At 43.0% G+C, this 16189-nt stretch overlaps 1 protein-coding gene across 5 annotated transcripts in view; it reads right to left on the reverse strand.

Moving 5' to 3' along the window:
• The window catches only part of LOC109512903 (galactosylgalactosylxylosylprotein 3-beta-glucuronosyltransferase 1), a 48115-nt gene that overhangs the window by 23016 nt on the left and 8910 nt on the right, over positions 1-16189 (reverse strand). The gene's annotated exons all lie outside the window — the stretch shown is intronic.

Consider the following 16189-nt stretch of genomic DNA (forward strand, 5'->3'; position numbering starts at 1 on the left):
GGGGGGGGGGGGGGGGGGGGGGGGGGGTGACCACTACACTGTGAGAGCGGAGAAAGAACGATGGGCGGAGGATGATGTATTCATTGATGGCGAAGGCGCAAATGTAGAAAATGCACCTGCACTTTCATATGTGCGGTGGGCATCAATGCATCCATCATCTGGAAATATAAAAAAAAAAAAAAAAAGCTTTTAAAGGTGTCTCTTCTTTATCAAGTGTGTGGATGAAGAGCCCTGAAGGTGCAATCCTTCTCCTTAATGCACCAGAACAATATACAGTACATGCACAATGCTCATGTGCCCGAGGATAAAAAAAAAAACTGCACAGAAAGAAAGCAGAAACAACAGTCACTGCATGTAATCCCACTGGAGACAACAGGACGGACATCTGCACAATCAAAAGAGCTCTAATCGACGATTTCATGCAAAATGAGTGCAAACATTTGCCAAGGTGGAAGTTTGCGGAGATCCTAGATACGGTGTTGGTGCAAATGCGATCAATCCGTGGATGTATTGCCGCATTGAAACGTAGCTATCGCTCTGTTATAGCCATGGCCGTGCCTCTGTCAATGATTTGGCATTCATTGTTTGTGTCATTTGGGGAATCGTGACGTGCCTCTGAAAACGACTCCATGATTAATTCAGGATCATCAGTGGGTGAGTAAATGCTTTATTCTTGCAGAAGTGTTCATATTAATCATTCGCAAGTGGGTCTTAGTTCAGCATCTGTCTTGGAAAAGTTCAATAGACACGCATGGTCTCCATATTCCTCCTCCCAAGGCTTATTATCCATCCACTTTGTGCTTCGAAAAAGTGTCATATAGCTGTGACACCTCGGGATAGAAAAAGGTGGCCCATCAGCCGTAATTGGAGGAGCTGCGGTGGTTGGCTTTCAAGGGATGGAGGGATGGAGGTTGTGACGTGATCAATCCCCCTCCCTCCAAAGCCCCTCAATGAAAGCACAGCACAGAATTCCCTTTGGTGTTTTTGTTTTTTTTTTTTCCACACAAAAACAATCCTCATGAACATCGGTCGAACCCCGAGAATCATAATTAGCCACTTTGCTGATTGTCAACGGAATGGCGGCGCGTTAGATTTAGCATTAACCTTTCATAACGCTCCCATTCACCAATAAAGGAAATGTCAGAGAGGTAATTATCACCACCATGATTGATTGGAAACATTTCCCCACAATAATCTTGCTATTGTCCTTCCGCGTGTCAGCAAGGTGCACAGTATAATCGCTCACGCTGTTCGCAGAAACAATGAAATAACATGAGACTGATGATAATTTGGCCGATATGCAGTCGGCTGCGCAAGTGCTGCTCAGGAGGAAAAAAGTATTTTTTTTCCAACCTCATGCTGTTTTGTTGTTTCGGTCTCCATGGTGACATAGAGCAGCTGTGCCTCATCGTGTGTAAGAACAGATTGGCCCAGGTTAAATCCTGAGGTGTTTTTCGCTACCCTGCCCTGTTTGTCCCTTCACTTGCTGAAGGAAATGTATGATGGGGAACTCGTTTGAAGGCAGCTGCAGCATCACTGACTGCAACTTTGTGGCTAAATGTGGAAATTGAAAACACTAAAAATGTACACTGAAAAGAATCATTGTCTTCACTTTGTGTTTTGGCGTCAATTACCGTATTTTCCGCACTATAATGCGCTTCGGAGTATAGGGCTCACCTTCAATGAATGGCCCATTTTAAAACTGTTTTTATGTATATGGCGCACCGCATAATAAGCCGCATAGAATGGCAGCTACAATAGTGGCTGCGGTTTGCGCTATGCATCCACTAGATGGAGCTATGCTAAAAAGGAACGCAATGCAGCTTTTTTTATATCGCGCTTTCACAACCGCTGCAGCAGTAACAATTTCCTGTACTAGGTCTTGTTGTTTTAATCAAAGGAGAATACAATACAATAAATTGCATTGTAACAGTACGGAAAACAAAAGACTTTTCCTTGCTCAGGCATTTTTCAAAAGTCCATTACAACAGCTGAGTACACATTAATGCGCACCATCTTGACAAATGGTTTCAACTGGCTTTTATTGCTGAATCAGTACGGGGCCTTTTGTCTTTGCTGCTGCTTTTGTTATTGTTATAGTGAAGCTGCAGTGATTAATTTTGTCGCTGCCAAAAGTCACCACGTCCCAGAATTTGCCCACTGCCACAACAGCATGCTGGTACTGAAAATCAAATAGCTTTCTCTTCGATTCTATATGTCACAACATGCAGATTTGAATCACATTTGAGTTGTGGTTTGTTTTTTGTTTTTTTGGTCAAAATGGTGATCCCAAACTATCTGTGGGTGGTCAGGACTGAGCCGTACGGCATCTAGCAAAAATCTGCGAGTAACTGATTCCCAATTTGCTACTTTTGTCAAAATGAAGCTCCTCAACTCACTTTGAAATGTTCTTTTGACTCCCAACTGACCACACGGCGTGATAGTAATAACTAAACGGTGAGTCGGTGAGTTATTCAGCAAATAACAGTGGATAGGTCCAAAAATAAAAAGAGATGACTGAGCAAACTTGGGAGTATGTGGAGCTTTACTGTATTTTTAGTGGACTGTCATCTTCACGACAGAACTATTGATTTTACTTACAATGGCCATTAGATTTCCTCTCGAGCTGATGAAACATAAACGGGGAAGGTAATTCTCCTGAAAGGAAGCTTCATTGCGACACTGCAAGTGCGCACAGCTAATACATTTTTCATAGTGTGGCACCCAACTGATTGATTTCCTTTTCGGCTGAAAGGTACGGTTCTGGGAACAATGTGAAGACAGACATTGTCAAAGAGAGAAAGCGCGTGATATATATGTGACACTTAAGGAGCGGGAGGAATTTATTGCAAGTACTGGCTTTATCCAACGTGAGACGGCAATCTCTTGTTTGCCGTTTGTGTCTGGGATACGCGTTAGGGTGTTGAGAACAAACAATTTTGACACTTTCAAAAGCCACTGTACTGAATTAGCTTGAATAACGAGCACTAAAAAGTTTGATGTGTCATCAAATTCCTGATTATCTTCAACGCTATCCATGAAGCCTGACATGCTAAATAATTGAAGGATGACAATTTTGTGGAACATTTCTGGGAATGCCCTGTACAAAGCAAAGCACTTTCCATAAATTCATACTTGGATGAATGTGAAATGGAAGAACTTCCACACGGTGACCTCCATGCATCAAACACCTTAGGGATGAGCTAGAATAGAGATCCAGGGCTTGTGAACTAAGCAATACTCGTGTCTGCACTTTGTCTATCATGTTAAGTGGATGGCATGACACCAGGGGAATGAAAATGTGTCAACAAGCGACGCAGGAAGCTGACGGTAGCCATGGAGGTAATGACATGTTTAAGCCGAAGTGTGCATTGAATGTTTTATAAGCTGCTATTTTAACAACTGGGTGAGGGCAGCATGTGTGTGGTGCTTGTAAGGTTGGCTTAATGGTCACTCCATTTTGTTTTTTTTAAAGATACACTACATCAGCGGTGCCCAAACTTTTTGGACCCAAGATCTACTTTTCAATCAACCAGCCTCCCGCAATCGACCCGCTACCGCGCACACGTGCGGACATCCACACGCGTGCCCTGATAAGCAACAGCCTGACGCAGAGGATTGCGACGCGCTTTTGCAGGTCCATTACGCGCTTTTGTAGCTCACGCGGAACCATTTTAAAATGCCATCCAGATTCCCATTCTTTGCCCGTGACCTCTGTGAATTGTACGTGAAACAAACTCTGAATGGGAATAATGAGAACGATAAAAGCTGTAGCGCAACAGCTCTGATGACGCAGGTCACGCGCCACCGTGGTTTAGAGATGACCTGCTTTATTTTTTTCTGAAAGTGAGACTGATATGATGATTACGGTGCAGTGTGCATGAACACAAAAAATATATTACTAGCTTGCACAGACACACGCAAATGTTGGTATGTTTTTTTTTTCCTCCTCTATACCCCTCGCGATCGACTTGGGATCAGTCCACGAGCTACCGGTGGATCACGATCGACGTAATGGCCACCCCTGCACGACACAATCTATCTTCTTTGGATCCAATATCAGACAGTCCATCCCACAACTTCAGATCATTCGAGCAATAAACTATCCGATTGCTACGATGTCTGCTGGTGAAATCCAAAACATAAAAGACATTGCCCTTCCAAATCCACCAAATAAATAGTGCGCATGTTGCAATTAAATGACGCACTTCCTTGACACCCGCAGAAAAGGTAATACACCCCCCTTCCTTACATCCCAATCATATAAGCCACACTCCAAGTCTACGTAATTACATAGGCTTGGGGGAACGGATGGGCTCTGCTTCCCATAAAACAGGGGGCTTAAGTCATCTTATGGTGTGAAGGGAGGCATTAGGGAGAACATGGATGTTCTTGTTGGATCGGTGTTACAGCGTTTTAGATCAAGTCATCTTTAACTGTTCCCCCGCGCCACTCTGTGACGCACGGCTGTGCAACCAGTGCGTTAGCTTGTATCTCTTTTAATTCGAATGCTGTGTTTGCTCAGCTACAACAACACGCAGGTGCACGAGCGGATAAACGCCTTCCTGCGCTCAAATCAAGCACAGGCACCTGCGACTGAAACCGCACGCCAGCACAGATGTTCCCCCCCCCCCGCGCGAAGGATGTCAAGGATATGTCCTCAGAACTTGCATCTTCATCCGTCTTGTTCAATTGCCGCTTTAAACAGCCAGGACACCTGCTCGCCTACTTGTGAAGATTGACAGACTCCAGTGCCCCATTGATGACAAAAAAAAAAAAAAAAATTGTGAGTCATGGTCTTTAAAAAAGTGGACCAATTCATTGGCTAAGATTTGCTTTTTTAGTCAAGTGTTGCGATACTTAACTTATTTTTTCTTACATATTTATTTTTGTATGTGAATTTCCCCAGTGTGGGACAAATAAAGGACATCTTAATATGATATTGCTTTTTTGCTTCCTATATATGGATTGGTGTAGATCAGGGGTGTCAAACCCATTTTCATCATTTTAGTTACCATTTCCTTTGGAGGGCCAATATGACTGAAATCATATCAAGAAGTCAAGAACAACAGTTATTTCAACTATTCTTGAAGTTACCGTAACGGGATGTTTGGCAACAAGAAAATACTTACATTGTCTCTCTTGTTAATTACATGTGAGTATTTGCAATTTTGTTACATATTTTAGCAAGTATCATGGAAGTTGCCATGTTTGATTTGCTTTCGCGGGCCACATCAAATGATGTGGTGGGCCAGATCTGGCCCCCGGGCCTTGACTTTGACACCTGTGGTGTAGCTGAACCTAACTGGCCTGTGCAGAGTCCTGACCTCAATCCAGTAGAATACCTTTGGGATGAATCACAACATTAGTGGATGAGAAGATTTGTCCTGATAATTCTGTACGCAAATCTACAGTTGTATACATTGTACGCATTGGATGCATTATACAAAGTAATTCATCACTGTATCATTTTATAAATCACTGTCAATAATATGATTCCCTTTCAACTATATTTGGGAGTCCTGAAAAGGAGCTACTAATATAAATTGGCAGTTGGTGAATGAAAGTAATGTTCTACTTTTTAAAGTGTGAAGATGATTTTTTTTCTTGTTTTTTTTTCGTGGCCGCTGATAATTTGGTTTAAAATGTGTATTTCCTATTTATAACAATACATATCCTTTCTCCATACATTTAATGCATTTTTCCTAAATACATTAAAACTAATATAGACAAAGCTGAAGTGAGCATGTTGGCTTGGCCCTTTGCAAGCGTCGCTGTTTCTCATGTGGCCCCTTTGCAAAATCAATTGCCCAACCCTGGCTTAAACTATTAATTTAGGCATTTATGATGACTTTAAGTGGGAATGTTAAATATTTGCGGATTTTCACTCATCATGGCCAGGCGCGTCGCTGTCCCGTGCAAATTGCACTGGTTACAATATGACTCGAAATTGTCTGGAGCGCAAGTGCATGAGACACATGAGGTGTCACAGAATTACTGCGAGGGTGCATGACGACACAAGCGAAACCAAGAGAGTCTTGCAGGCAAATAAGCGAGATAATTGGGAACCAGTCTGACGTGAAGCTGACAACTGTAGCATACGTGTGTGTACGTGTAAGTGTGCCTGCGTGCGTGCCTGCGTGCGTGCGTGTGTGTGTATGTGCATTTGTGTGTAAAAAAAAAAAAAAAAAAATCTCATTCGAGATGGCTGTATTTGCTTCAAAAGATAAGATTAGAATCTAAATGTTGTGTTGTACAGTATCTGGCTTCTATCAATAACACAGTGGAACCCCCAGAGAGGAACACAGTCTGTTGTTTGACACCGGTTGACTTACAACTTCATACACATGTCAAGAGAAGTAAACCACTTTATGATAAAACGATCATAAAGTAAAACTGCTCCACCTTTCAAGATGAGGGGTAACAGCAAATATTTATTGGAAAATACTGTAGAAATCGAGAGTCAGCATGCATGGTTGTGAAGTCGAAAACCAATACACAATTGGAACACAATCAAACAATTGTACTTTTAAGGTGTTGAAGGAGTTACACCGTCACACAATTAGCGGAAATAATATCATTTGAGAGAAATCCGAGCTAAGAGCCCAATTAAATCAAACCGCACGCTGGCTTTTCCATAGGAGGCCGCGCTGCTTTGCACACACAGTGCAATTAAAGCGTCTGCCTCAGTAAACAAAGCTAAAGTTGCATCAAAGGCAAGTTGATCCTCAGTGGGTATTTACCACCCCAAGCAGACAGTAGAAATCCAAAACTAAACAAGATCTGACACATGCCAGCGAGATACTGGCAATAAGAATTATCCCGGGAAGACTTTTATGGATTCCTCTACATTTGAGCCACGCTTGATTTAAGCCGCAAATGAAAGTCACAGTCAAAGTCAGCTGATAATTAAGCACACACTGTGCTCGTGCGTGGGTGATGCACCCATGCGTGTCCTTGAGTCTGTCCCGACTGCTCGACTTGTTAATGGAGGCGGACCAGCTCGGCCTTTATGAGTCAAGACATGCATGTTGGACAGCACGGCATCACCCCAAGTTTTCTGACTTTTAACCGACCTGAATTTTAAAAATGCTGACAAGTTGGTAGAAGTCCGTACGCTTTATCAACTTAGCTGGAGTAGTTGCTGTTAGGGGCAAAGTGTCCTTCTTTCCCCCGGGTGTTCGTTGGATTTCGGATGGTGAGGATGTTGGTTATCCAAATACAGGCTGGAGTCGATGAACAGTACCTTCGAAGGGTTTATTTGCAGAATATTCCGGGCACGTGCGGTTTACAGACAATGGCTGCGGATCACGAGTGCAGAGAAACAAGGGATTCGCAACAGATTTATATCATCAGAAGTTCAACTATTTTGCTGAACTTAAACTTAAAATGTGATCACATTTTGTTGCCTTGAAATTTTGAGTTTACCCAACTTTTAAAGCTATCAAACTCAAGGCCCGGGGGCCAGATCTGGCCCGCCACATCATTTGATGTGGCCTGCGAAAGCAAATCAAACATGTTGACCTCTTATGATGACGACTAAAATTTTTACCCACATTTCAAATTCTCATATGTAATATATAAGAGAGCAATTGTAAGTTTTCTTGTGACCAAAACCCTCATGACTGTAACTTAAATGAATAAACCATTATTCTTGACCCTCTTATACGGTTTCACAGTCATAACGGCCCTCAAAGGGAACCGGTAACTGTAATGTGGCCCACGACAAAAATGAGGTTGACACCCCTGCGCTAAGTCGTTCATAGCTGTGAATATGTCGTCAATATGTGCCCTGCGATGGACTGACAACCAGTCCCCGGGAAGTCAACTGGTGGAGAGCGGCCAATCAGCAGCACCTCCACTCCGAACAGACGTAAACACGATGACACCTGAACGCTTCATTGAAATACTCATTTGGAATATACATATCTGTGACACATCAAATGCGGTTGAATTCAAAGTATGACTGATGGGAGTCATCGCGGCGGCCCGCGCCCTGACGGTGACAAATAAACACACCGCTGCCCTCATCGCTCACAGACAAGGTGCCCTTAAATAAAATATGAAACAAAAGGAGAAAACGATAACGTATTTTCCTCACGCTACGATGAAGTCGCTGCATTATGAATAGTTTTTCTCCGTGCATCACTCATCGGGCCGACTGACCGGCCCAACGTATTTCGAGTCATCGGTCTTGCTTGTCCTTTTAACAGTCACGTTCCGTTAACAAGGTTTAAGGTCACTTTATGTATTGATGAGAGCTTCAAGTCAGACTCAAATCACTCTTAAAGGCAAGGTCATTACTGCTTGGCAGCAAAATCAGCAATGACATTTAGTATGAGCTAAAACAGACTCGGATGGGGTGTTTTTAACACGAATTTATTCGAGACGCCATCTGTATGGACTACATAAAGAGAAGATTTTGAAGCAAGGCTTTAAAATAAGCTCTTGTCGTACCGCTCCCAGATGATTAGCACATTTGGAAAGGTAATCATCAGTCATGGTGCTTGTGGAGAGTTTTTGGGAGGCATCCGCAATATTTCTTTGCTTTATTGTTCCGTTCCGTTTAGCTTATCGGTTCTCTGGTCCTCCCCCTCCTGCTTCATCCCACTTCCAACAAAGATTTCTCTTTCCAGTCAGCCGCCTCCTCTTCTCACCGTTCCAAATGCAAAAAAAAAAAAAAAAAAAAAAGTGATTTACGTGGCCGCAGGCTCCCTGTGCCGCATCCATCCAAGTTTCAGCGCAAGCCTTTAAGTGCCAATTTTGGGTCCTTATTGAAACCGTTTGAAAGCACAAAGAGCCATTTTTCATGCGATCCGTTGCTGGAGACGAAAAGCTCACCGGTGTTTTATGGACTTTTGGGTGTCCATTTGGGCACCTACTGGATGGTTACGTTCAAGAGGTCTTTGTCCTTTTTATGGGCAAGCTGGAACTTCTTGGAGACATTTTTCAGCGCTCGGCGGGGTGCTTTTGAAGCTCATTTGTCAGTCGGGCCACCATGCCTGAAGAGCTTGTCTGGTCCTGATGAATGGAGCGCGGTGCCTCGCTCCTTACGCGGCCATCCATCAGCTTCTCTACATGTACACCATTAAAGTCCCTGTTGCGGATTTCAGAGCAGGTACCATATAGCCAGTACGTGATATGTCTGCTCCTTTTCAAAAATGACAGCATGACGTAAATGTTTGAGATTGATGTCAGATTTTAGAAATCATTTTATGCCACGTCGGATTGTACAAAGCTGAATAGAGCTGCTCTTGTTACCATGGCAACCACAGGCCTACTTTTTTGGTTCGCGGCGGTCTGACGACAGTGGTGGACTAGCCAGGAGTGTTGCCATTGCGATGCAGCATTAGCATCAAAGCTAGTGCTTCGAGTGCGTCGGCTTTAGTCCATACTGGTCGCGAGTCAATCTCAGTGTACATCCAGTACAGGCCGTTTTTGAATTTGCGTTTTTGTCTGTTCTTACATCCTTGCGATCTCGTGAAACATCGTTCGTCGCGGCACGAGTCCCATTTCAACTGAAAGTATGCATAAACCGAGGATGCATCGGTTGGTGACTTGTGATGACTTGGCTGGGAAAATATCCCAAGATGCATGGAGGGCGGGGGTGGGGGGGGGTCACTGAGCACTCACTTAAAAGGTTTCACTCAGCATCTGCCTGACTTCTGCACCCTTCATTCGATTGACTTGCCCAAAGTTACCAAACATGGTTCCACTGTCATGAACTGCTGAGTCGTAGCCAGTTACACATTTCATTGCAAATCATCAGAGCCCTCTGACAAAGACCACACTTCAGCCAAGTCAGGCTCCTCTCAGCGCGTGCTGGCCAGTCGGCTAAGACGCACTGAGGCCTAATTCTTCCTTTTCACTTTTATGTCAAGAGCACAAGTGGGGGTCGTGAGAGCATACTGTTTGTAGACTCCCTGTTAATAATTGCATTGTTTTTTGTTTTTTTTTCCTCTGCGGAAGCCATGATGATGACGGTTATCTATATGGCGAGATTTTCTCAGGGGAATACGGAAAATATCTAGAAAAATACACAGACTCCACCTAGACTAGAGTGCGATCCTTGGAACGTCTGTGACAGCAACAAAGTGAGCGTTTAAGGGACATGCGGCTTTAAGACATGACGCCGGAAAGAGAATTCATTTGTCAAGCAAATCAATAGCGAAACTTTATGAGTCCATTCATGTCGCATCTCTACCCGACATCTGCAGGCAGATCTGATCTATATCATTAGAATTGATCTGTATCATTAGAAGAACAAATTACCAGTGCTCCTTTAAATTCATCTCCATCGTTTTCTTTTTTGAACACAAAGCCATGAGATTATGCATTTTAGTTGATTTTTTTTTAAGATGCTATTCTCAAGGACACAGCTTTGAAAATGACCTAAATGTTTGGTAAAGTGGGCCTGTAACATTGTAGCAAATGTGCTGTATGACTTCAGACTTTTTCACAAGAATTCTCAAGTTGCAATGGATTGCAACTTGAGAATTAGTTGGATTATTGCATAATGAGCGATGTAACGCATTGCATCCATCCATTAAATAGCTTTTGAAAATATTTTTTTTCTCAACTTGTTCCTAATTCCTGAATGCCGCTCAATTCTAAACCCCCACGTGCTTTATTTGGTATTTCATCCTTTTAGCTGTATATATCACATCCTATGGCATGAGTTAGCATTTGTCTTCTATCTCCCCAAAGTAGGCAGAGTAATCAACCGTCGCCATCTAAACTCTGTGACATTGAATTCACCGACAGGCATAGGTTCATCTCCAGATACGCTTTGCTATCACGGGAGCTTCTTGATCCTATCGCGCTGTCTTCTGCATGCCCCCCACCACCACCCCACCACCCCTTTTTTTCCCCTCCACTTCAATTAACAGCAATAGTTTGACCTCTTTGACTGTTTGGTAGCGGGTTTGCCTCTGACAAGGTGAGAAACCACCTGCATGTTAACAAATGGTGCGCTGGTACAGGGGATGCTCTGTTCCAGCTGTGCCCCAAATCAAAGCACAACGCCTTCAGGGGGAAGTGACGCATGGGGCAGATGGAGTCGGAATATGAAGCATCTTATGGGCTGCAAAAAAATGTCTGCATGACTGGAATCAGTACGGAATGCAGGGCGGCCCGGTGGTCGATTGGTTAGCATGTCCACCTCACAGTGCACGTCACTCTTCCACGTGCACACAGAGGAGCAGACGAAGGTCAACTACAGAGCGATTAACACAACAGAAGTGTCACTGATATGTCGCTATCGTCTCTTGTCTTTTGTCTTCGTTTATTCTCGTTACAACCCCCCCTGCCCCCCTCCCCGGACTTCTCTCACAGTTTAACCAGCGTTTGTGATAAGTGACAACATCTCACTCCTGTTACTGACAAATCACAAAATCTCTCTTCTGGTACACTTTGCGGCATGATACATAAAAATTGAAGTTCTACGTGACAATTCATCATAAGCCACACACCCACTAATCCATATCCGTTATCGTGGCATGCACGCTTTTCATTTGCACTCCGGCACGGTTAGACCCGTATTGATTTTTATCCCATTACCAACCACCAACCTTCCCTTTTGACATGCCGTAAGAAACCTTTTCACCATTTTGCCTTTGACTTCTGCATGTTCAAAAAAAAAAAAAAAAAGCCACCATCTATCGTTGTGGTCCATAAAATCACGATAAAATGACAAAAGCTGTCACGATCTGTCTTGTCAAAAAATAAAAATACTCCAACTTGAACACAATCCCTGATGTTTGTCCACCTCGGATTGGTTTCATTCAGTTCATTTCCATATGGCATCAATCATATACAGTAACAGTATATGTAACAGTAAAAAAATATCTATTTTGGGGGACAATACAACCAATTAAACGTTAGTCAAGGATCCAAGGACTACAGCGGCCATAATTGCCCAGTGTCATCAATGCAATAATTCCAGAAGGCTTCCTTCAACGAAGCTTAACTTGATTGAGGATGTGGCTGACATAGTAATGACGAAGCAGTTCATTTTCCATTGCGAGAAGTGGAGTAGGTGATGACGGCACGCTGATATTCTCGGCCAAAAAGTGGAGCTCGGTGACTCTCTTTCTGTATGGAAGCGTGTCCGCTCAAACACACGTCTGTCTACGTGTACGCCTCTGGCATGATTCCTCTCCGATTGAATCGATTCCGCCTCGGCTTATCTCATTAGCTTGTAGTGTGTAATCAATGACATAGGGGCATTTGTTTCGTGCCCGCAACCCGGCGCGCATTAGCGTGCAACTTGCCGTTGGAGCATTGCGCAGTCTACAGTTATCTTCAGCGTTGAGGCTGCACGCTCGGCTGAATGTCAATGAACCGAGCCTCCTGGCGTTGGTTCAAACGCTCCCGTCGCAACATCCATGAGACGTTCGGCGTGCCGAATTGCAAAACGTGTGTGTACGCAATGCAGCCAGGCGCACCTCCGAGTGACAAACAACTTCTAAATCAATGAACTCCAGCTCAAGCAAAAGTAAATAATGAGATGTGCAATGTTTGTAAGTGGCTTTTCCTACTGTCTTCCCAAAGCAATCTCCATTCCCCCACCCTATATAATGGCATGAACAATATATTTCATCATGAACAGGCTTGTTTGCTACTAAACAACCACTCCAGCGAGTCACATCAGGACCACAGATCACAGATGTTAAAGTAGACACACAAAAGAGACACACACACACACACACACACACACACACACACACACACACACACACACACACACACACACACACACGCGCACACACGCACACACGTGCGTGCCCCAGGCCGAGCAGCAAATATAGCGTTTGCCAAATTCACAGAGCCACTTTGATCGCTCCACAGTCCACACGCACCACCACATCACACAGAGGCGTCACAAATGATGATCACCAATGCTAAAAATACCCACGGTGCATTGCATGGACTGGAACTATCGCTTTTGGTCTTTATCTACTTCAAATATTGATATATTTTCCTGTTGAAAACAAGCACTTCCTGGAACGACGCACTTTCCACGAATCTGTCAGGCTTTTGAAAACATCGCTAGCATTAATGCTAATGTCAATGTAATATGCCATTCAAACGCTAACAGGAAATTAGCATCGACTTAGGGAGTGATATTCCTCCGAAGAACAGTTATTTACACACAAACACTGAGGAAACACATATACACACCTTACATAGCAATATTCAAGGATACGAATTTGACCCGATCACCCAAAAAAAGGGAACTTTCTTCTGTTCTTGTTGGAAGGATGCACTCCATCCATGCACGACACCACACTGCCCCGAGGAAGCCAAAACGTGCAGGAACAGATGATATTCTTACTTCACTTTCTTACTAATGTATTTTCTTGTTGTTCTGTCAAGTTATATATGTCAAGTCTCACCCACTGGGAGTCTGTTGAACAAATATGTTCCCCATGAACAGAAAATCCAGTGTGGGAAAAAAACAGGCGAGGCAGGTTTCTGTCCACAATTTAATGACGTATTTGCAGAGGGAACAGGCGACACGCATTTATTTGTGTGACTCACAGATGCGACACTTGAGCGTGTGAGGTAACCGGCGCCAAGGGCACATGAAATGCCATGCAAGCAATATCAAAAACAATCATACCGACACTGGTCCTGTCTGGCAGTTCAGCGACGCAGACATCATTTTTTTTTCTACCTTAAATTCTACCTTTTCTTTCACACCTGTTTAGTAGTCACAGCCTATCACTGCGATAGAGGCAAAGCGGTTGCCAGATTTTAAATTTGTGTGATTTGTTTTTTTCCCCAAACATAGCGTAAACAGACCCTCAGATTGTTGTTTACAAAGCATCATGCTCATCAAATTAAAAACATGCCAAAGTATGGCCTGTTGTGACAGTCGTTGACTTGTATTGCAGAAAATAAGATGGAAGTACGGTGGCCGCTTTACGTATATTGAATTGAATGCATGTCCAGCTCATTCAATCAAATAATTCTGCATGCTGAGATTACCTTTATTCATTTTACTCTTAGAGCAGCATCAGACAAATCTTTCATAGCCAAAGATAATAGCTGAAATGATTGCACCACGGCAACAAATGAGTCCAGTTCATCCACCATTCCTGAATGAAAACCCCGTCATGGTTCTAATAGTGTTTTCACGGCATAGATTAGCAACGTCTGATCCAACATCTTGTGAATCGGTTAAAATAAAAAATAAAAAAATAAAGATTATGCTACATGGGAACTCTATAGTGATGTATGATTATCCTGTTCTAAGAAGGGCTGCCTGTGGTCCGTGTCCAATGTATTTTATGCTAGAAACCCAAAGAAAACAATTAGTGTTGTTGTTTTTAGATAATAGTTGGACATAATTGTGAAGGGCTATGTGAAGTTTTGAAAAATATCACTTGGACTTTGTGACTGATTCAACACGGAAAGAGTAACCATTAGCCGGCTTGTGTCACAAAATCAAAATCAATAGGCCTCTTGCTTTGAAAAGAAATATTTCTGAATTGAATTGAATTGAGCGAGATCAGTTGAGAACTGAAGTCTCTGCAAACAAGGTTGACACCGCGTTTGCGCTGGGCTCTTTCCACCGAATCCGCATCGTTGTCATCATCATGCAAACGCTGAAACAATACGAGAGATTAAAAGTTAGTTGAGCGCCTCTGTGCACGGTTAAATGCATGCAACGCGGCAGCCCAACCACATTCATTATTTATCTTGTTTAATTATCCCGGCAGGCGACAGGATCAGTCAGGCTCAGACGGTTAAATCAGAATATGCTTCCGCAGTGAGATTCCTGAGGCCGCTGGGTGCATACACACTCATGTGGCGGAGTCCCACAAAAAAACAAAAAAACAAAAACAAAAAACCTTTTGGTATGCGAAATTAAAAATAAATTCCACGACAAGACACCCAACTACTGAAGAATTTAGCTTCATCATAAGTGAATGTGGCCTCATACTGCATACTCGTGAGATGACCGGTTTCATAGACAATTCTTTTTCATCGAAACTGGGGGATTTACAAAAAAAAAAAGCCAAAACCATCTGAGAAAAATAATTATGAGAGCTTGCTTGTGTTAGAAAAGCAGCACTGTTTTTTGTTGCTATGTGGTGCCTGCCCTTGCATTTACCTAATCTCCAAGTCATTACTGAAACCGTCCCTGGAAGGTCAAATTTTTTTATCACGCAGACGACGAAAAACAATCATGCTGTGTGTGCCAGCTGGATTCACTCACAAAGTACACCCAGAAAACAATACAAGTCATATAAACAACTATATAAAAAGCATAATTATGATATAATTATTAACCATTTGGAGTCTTTTTCCTCCAGTTAGATGCTTCACTCGTCAGCCACTGCGGCGAATGCAATCAAATTAACAACAGGCCTGTCAGCAAAAGTTAAACAAGCCATTGAATGAACAGGAGGTGCTACCAAAACCTTCATTAGGATTCTTGAAAGTCACTGAGGATAAATCAGCTTTTTCCTTGGTAACAATAGCCGCAATCTGATGATTCCAATCCAGCGCACCATTCAACGTCATTTGAAATCATTATTTTAAGATTGATTTTGAGACATTTTTGCTTTGTGTTTGTCCATTTTGTTTTTTTTGCACCATTTTTGCACAACATGAATACTCAAGGTGTGTTTTTACTTATTTTTGTGGCATTTTCCTTCATACAGTGAAGTAATACAGTTTTGTTCCACTCATTTCAAGGTAGCATTATTATTACTCTAGGAATAAAGCACACCACAAACTACATCTATAAAGGCTATTATTGCTTCAACAGCACATATTGCTTCTTTAATAACAATCAAAACCTAAAAGTCTTAATTCTGTGGTTTGCTGAGGCATAGTCATAAAGTAGGCGATATCGTGTGCCAGAAAAACTTGAGGGATTGACCATGGGCTGTTTAAAGAGTCCTCTGTGTTTATTGGGTCGCATCCCAAAGATAAGGGCAGACTGTTGACAAGAGTTGACCTCTGTCATTATGTCAAATGATTATCTCTCCGCCTCCGGTGACCTCAGCTTCCCGCGGTTAGATAAAATTTATGGTGGCTACTGTACGGTGTGCGCTGCATGCTACACCTCCACCAGACCACACTGACTGCAGGCTAAGCTCTTCTGCCTTCTATTGGATGTAATTGAATCAATCCGGGGAGAGCTGATGAGGAGTGTGTGTGGGGGGTGGGTGGG

The sequence above is a fragment of the Hippocampus comes genome, unplaced genomic scaffold (genome assembly GCF_001891065.2).
Source record: "Hippocampus comes isolate QL1 unplaced genomic scaffold, H_comes_QL1_v1.1 scaffold276, whole genome shotgun sequence".
Taxonomy (NCBI): domain Eukaryota; kingdom Metazoa; phylum Chordata; class Actinopteri; order Syngnathiformes; family Syngnathidae; genus Hippocampus; species Hippocampus comes.